This window comes from Myotis myotis, unplaced genomic scaffold (assembly GCF_014108235.1).
Source record: "Myotis myotis isolate mMyoMyo1 unplaced genomic scaffold, mMyoMyo1.p scaffold_m19_p_55, whole genome shotgun sequence".
Taxonomy (NCBI): Eukaryota; Metazoa; Chordata; class Mammalia; order Chiroptera; family Vespertilionidae; genus Myotis; species Myotis myotis.
In genome coordinates, this window is record NW_023416363.1 from 437,896 (window position 1) to 444,095 (window position 6,200).

Genomic DNA, 6,200 nt, shown 5'->3' on the forward strand with positions numbered 1-6,200 from the left:
TGGAGTCCCTCCGCTCCAGCCCCTCGGCTGATCCGGGCGCGCCGCGCGGGCTGCTGGTAGTTGTAGTTCCAGGCGGCGCACTTCCGGTTTGGGCGCCAGCGCTGGGTGGCCAGGTGGTGGGCTCTTCTCAGCCTGGAGTCCCCCCAGCCCCTGGGCTGATCGGGTGCGAGGCGGGCGGTACTGCCCGGGCCCTGAGCGCCCTCCCCACCCTGGTCAGGGGCGGCGTCCGTGTGTCTGTCCTGCCCGTGGTGCCCTCAGTTTGCCCGTCTGTGAAATGGGAGCTCACGGGCCGAAACCGGTTTGGCTCAGTGGATAGAGCGTCGGCCTGCGGACTGAAGGGTCCCAGGTTCGATTCCGGTCAAGGGCATGTACCTGGGTTGCGGGCATATCCCTAGTAGGAGATGTGCCGGAGGCAGCTGATCGATGTTTCTCTCTCATCGATGTTTCTAACTCTCTATCTCTCTCCCTTCCTCTCTGTAAAAAATCAATAAAATATATTTAAAAAAAAAAAAAAAAAAATGGGTGCTCACGGTAGCCACACTGAGCAATGGGAAGGTGATCTCTGAACTATTGGGGGGAAGCCCTTAGTTCAGCGGTTCTCAACCTGTGGGTCGCGACTCCTTTGGGGGCCCAACGACCCTTTCACAGGGGTCGCCTAAGACCATCGGAAAACGCAGCGATAATGACATATTGTTTTTGTGATGAATCACCATGCTTTCATTATGTTCAGTTTGTAACAATGAAATTCGGGGGGTCACCACAACATGAGGATCTGCATTAAAGGGTCGCGGCATTAGGAAGGTTGAGAACCACTGCCTTAGTTGAATAGCTGCAAGTGTGGACGAAAAGGGGGGGCCCCATGGAACCTCAGAGGGTGATCTGACCCTAAATTCCTTTCTTTTTAAATTTATTGATTTTTTTTTTTTTTTTTTACATTGAGGGAGAGGGGTAGAGAGTTAGAAACATTGACCAGCTGCCTCCTGCACACCCCCTACTGGGTATGTGCCCGCAACCCAGGTACATGCCCTGGACCGGAATCGAACCCGGGACCTTCCAGTCCGCAGGCCGACGCTCTATCCACTGAGCCACACCGGCCAGGGCCTAAGTTCCTAATTGGGCAGGTGTGGTGGGTAGTCACGGCCCAGACAGGCAGCTTTTCCAGGAACAGGCTTACCTTTACCCTAAGAAAGCCCTGCCTGGTGTCTTGTGTCCATTGGTCAGGCTTATATGCATACAAGACATTGGGGGGGGGGGGGGGTAAGGGCATGTGGGGGGGGGGAGGCGGGGAGGGAGGTCAATTGGGGAAAAAAGAAGACATATGTACTACTATTTGAATACTTTAAACAAGAAAATAAAATTTTAAAAAATAATTTAAAAAAAAAAATCCCTGCCCAGCTCCGCCAGCGTCAACCCGTGGACCAGGAGCTCACAGTTCCATTCCCTTCAGGGCACAGGCCCAGGCTGGGGCCTCCATGCCCAGGGCGGAGCTTGAAGAAGGCAGCCAGTCAATGATTCTCCTTCCCTCTCACTTCCTCTCTAAAATCAATAAACATATAAAAAAATAATAATAGCTGTAACGGGTGTGGCTCAGTGGAGAGAGCATCGGCCTGCAGGCTGAAGGGTCCTGGGTTCGATTCCGGACAAGGGCACGTGCCTGGGTTACAGGCTCATCCCCAGTAGGGGGCGTGCAGGAGGCAGCTGATCCATGATTCTCTCTCATCATTTTTTAAAAATATTTTATTGATTTTTTACAGAGAGGAAGGGAGAGGGATAGAGAGTCAGAAATATCAATGAGAGAGAAACATCGATCAGCTGCCTCCTGCACGCCCCCTACTGGGGATGTGCCCACAACCAAGGTACATGCCCTTGACCGGAATCGAACCCAGGACCCTTCGGTCCGCAGGCCGACGCTCTATCCACTGACCCACACGGGCCAGGGCTGTTTTGTGATTCCCCCCACCCCACCGCGAGTCAGCATTTACTGAGTGGCACCGAGGATCAGGGTGGGGAACGCGGCCAACAAAACCTCCCCTGGCAGCTGCCCATCAAGGCCACTGTCCCAGAGCAGGGCAGGGAGGAGGAGGAAAGGGCTGCTCACCCAGCACAGGGAGGACCGCTGGGCGCCCACCCCCGGCGTCCGGCCCCGGCTGACCCTGGGCTCCCTGGCGGCCCAGCCCACAGGCAGCCCCCTGGGGCCCTCAGAGCCTCCTTCCCGCCTGTGTTGGGGGCGACCCTCGCCCAGAGCTGCCCCGCCCCCCCCCCAGGCCCCTCCTTCTGGCTCCCTATTCACCTTGTCTATTCCTCTGTCCGCCTTCTTTCCAACAGCTCGGTGGGCAGTGAGGCAGGGGGGTGGGGGTGGGGGGCAGAGGCAGCGAGTTGCGGGGGTTTGTGATGGCTCTGGCTTTGAGGGAAATGGAGGGCCAGGGCACGGTTCTGAGCCGGGCAGGGTGGAGGTCTGGCCACATCAAAGGATCACTCTTTTTTTAAAAAAAATACTAGAGGCCCTTGCCCTGGCCGGCTTGGCTCAGTGGATTGAGCATTGGCCTGCGGACTGGGGGGTCCTGGGTTCGATTCCGGCCAGGGGCACATGCCTGGGTTGTGGGCTTGGTCCCCAGTTGGGGGTGTGCAGGAGGCAGCCGATCAATGATTCTCTCTCATCATTGATGTTTCTCTCTCTCTCTCCTTCTCCCTTCCTCTCTGAAATCAATAAAGACATTTATATTTTTTAAAAAATACTAGAGGCCCGATGCACAAAATTCGCGCAACGGGCTCGGCCCTCGCAGCCCCATCTTTGTCCGGAAGGACATCTGGTGCAATTAGCATATTACACTTTTATTATAATGGACTAGAGGCCCGGTGCACAAAATTTGTGCACAGGAGGGGGCGTCCCTCAGCCCGGCCTGCACCCTCTCCAATCTGGGATCCCTCTCGCAATCCGGGACAGCTGGCTCCTAACTGCTCGCCTGCGTGCCTGATCACCCCTAACCCCTCTGCCTGCTGGCCTGATAGCCCCTACCTTGTTCCCCTGCCGGCCTGATCGCCCCTAACTTGTTCCCCTGCCGGCCTGATCGCCCCTAACTTGTTCCCCTGCTGGCCTGATCACCCCTAACTTGTTCCCCTGCCGGCCTGATCGCCCCTAACTGCCTCTGCCTCAGCTCCAGGCCTAAGCCACTGTCTGGCCTCCCTCTGCAGGAGGCAACCTGGCAGATCAGGGGAAGGCGCTGCCCCCATTACCCAGCTGCTGCTGCTGCCACTGCCAGCCTGAGCCTGGGCCCTTTGCTGCCTGATCCTTGGCCCTTGCAGCTGCTGCAGCTTTGTCCGGAAGGACATCCAGAAGGTCGTCCAAAAGACGTCTGTCCTAATTAGCATGTTACCCTTTTATTAGTATAGATATTTTTATTGATTTCAGAGAGGAAGGGAGAAGGAGAGAGAGATAGACACATCAACGATGAGAGAGAATCATGGATCGGCCGCCTCCTGCACGCCCCACACTGGGGATCGAGCCCGCAACCCGGGCCTGTGCCCTGACCGGGAGTCACACCATGACCTCCTGGTTCCTAGGTCCACGCTCAAACACTGAGCTATGCTGGCCGGGGAGATGTGTCCTTTTGGATACGTGAAGCTCTCTTTCATTTCTTTGCACGGCTGTGTAAATTTCCCTTTCACTCAAATGATACAATTCACTGTAAAGACGTTAAAATCACGCCCACGGATAACCAGTGTTAACCCATGTCCATATATGTAACCAGGTCAACGTACGGCTACAGAGCGCTGGGACCACCCAGGTTGCTAGGAACCTAACGTTGTCTCCCAACAAGATGAAATTTAAATTCTGCACCATAATTGCTAAAACATCCTCCCGACCCGGTCAGCTGGTTAGAACGTCCGTCGTTGCGATAGAACAATGTTGCAGGTTCGATCCCCGATAAGGGCACAGGCAAGCAGCAGCCAATGGATACACAAGTAAGAGGAACAACAAATCGATGGTTTTCTCTCTCTCTCTCTCTCTCTCTCCCTCCTCCCCTAAAATCAATAAATTAGAAAAAGAAACATTCTCCGATTGCTGAGCCTGCTTACTTAGGATTTTGCTGTTACGGAACGTAGCGTTACAAAGGTCCTAGGCCTGCAAGCTTTCAGACTTGGGCGGTGAACTCCACGAGGGACCAGGAACGGCGAGATTGCGGAATCAGCTCATGAACGTACCTGTGGACACGTCCATCCAGACCACCCTGCAAAGACGGTGCACCCAGACAGCCTTCCACCAGTGCTTAATCGCAGGGCCCATGTCCCCACGACTTTCACCTGCACCCAACACAGTCCTTTTATTTTTTTAAAATCTTTTTATTATTTTTATTGTCTAAAGTTTTACATATGTCGCCTTTTCCCTGGATTAACCCCGAGTCCTTTTATTTTTTTTATTTTTTTATAACTGTTCAGGAAATGGTAGTTCCACTTTATTTATTTTTATTTTTTAAATATCCTATGCCATAAAGAGCTACTATGCAAATAGTTGTCACGCCCTCACGCTGTCACGCCATCACGGCTCAGACACTCAACACTGCGGAGAGAGGGATGGGGGCCAGCCGGGCACACATGAGCTCCCAAGAGAGAAACAGAGAGCGGCCAGGCTGGGGCCCAGGGGAGGGACCAGCTGCCTGCCCTGCGGTCCTGCGCGCCTGGGCGAAGCCGGCCGGGGTCCTGGGTGACTGCAGCCGGCCAGAGGGAGGGAAGTTGGGTCCCAGGTGCGGGGCAAGGCAGAGGTGGTTAGGGGCCATCAGGCCAGTAGGGGAGCAGTTAGGGGCCATCAGGCAGGCAGGCAGGTGAGCGGTTAGGAGCCAGCGGTCTCGGATTGCGAGAGGCAGGAGGACATCCCCTGAGGGGTCCCGGATGGAGAGGGTGCAGGCCGGGCTGAGGGACCTCCCCCCGTGCACGAATTTCATGCATCGGGCCTCTAATGTATATATAACTCTCTATCCCTCTCCCTTCCTCTCTGTAGAAAATCAATAAAATATATTTTAAAGATAATAATAATAATAATTAATAAATAGATCATTGCCCATCTTTACCTGCCAGTTGGCCTCTTTGCAGTGCATTTCCTGCATCGGTGAAAACGGAAATGACAGAGCTTCCCTCACCAGGGCTTCTGTAGTGAACGATGTTACATAGATGGAGGGCTTGGAACTCTGCCTGCCTCATCAAAGTGCGCAAGTACACACGTTTTCCGTTTTCATTTGCATCTCTTCAGTTACTGGCAAGACGCAAACACACGGTTACCTGGATTTACTGTCCATTTGGGCTCCTCCCGTGAACCGCCTGCTCATGCGGTCACCCTTGTGAGCAGCCGGGCCGTGGTCTGCCCTGAATGAAGTGGAGATGGCCCTAGATCAGGGATTGGCAAAGCTTTTTAGGTAAAAATGTTGGCTTTTCAGGCCATGTGCACGCTAACAGCTACTCAACCCTGCCTTATGAAACAGCTGTAGACAATCTGGAAAGGCATAGGTGTGCTGTGTTCCCATAAAACTTTATTTACAGGAACACATTGGGCTGAATGTGGCCTGTAGGCCCTGGTTGGCCGACCTTGGCTCTGGAGTCCCCATTAAGCCTGATAATGTCCATATTTTAAAAAAATACCTTTTTCCTGTTACAGGTTCTGAAATAATTGATAAACATTAAATTCTATCCACTTTCTCTTCCGTCATCATCGAGATGACTGGTTTTTGTTCACTGATTAAGGGGGAACAGGACATTGTATATTTCCGAAAAGGAAGAACCTCAATTGCTGGGCCGAATGCTCCAAAATCCCGGGAGACTGGCTGTGCGGTCAGGGCTGGCGTTGCCTGATCTGGAACCTTTGCATTCATATGCCTGAGTGATTCGTCCTTTAATGATTCTTTCTTTAAGCGTTGACAGACTGGTGACATGAAAGAGGCAATTTGTTCAGCTTTCTCCGTGTTCTGGAACGGCTGTACACCAAAGCGTTCCTATTTCTTTTTTTAAAAAAAATATTCTGCTTTGATCACAAATAATTTCTAACTTCTTGTGCTGACCATTAAAATTTATTTCCATTTCTTGTTTTCGCTACCTTAGTGCATCCATTGCTAATGATTCAGACTGACATCTGATCCACTTCTTTCTTCTCACCTTTTCACTTACTGCAAAATTATAGCAATTTTGAGAGAAATGTAATAAAAACTCGCAAT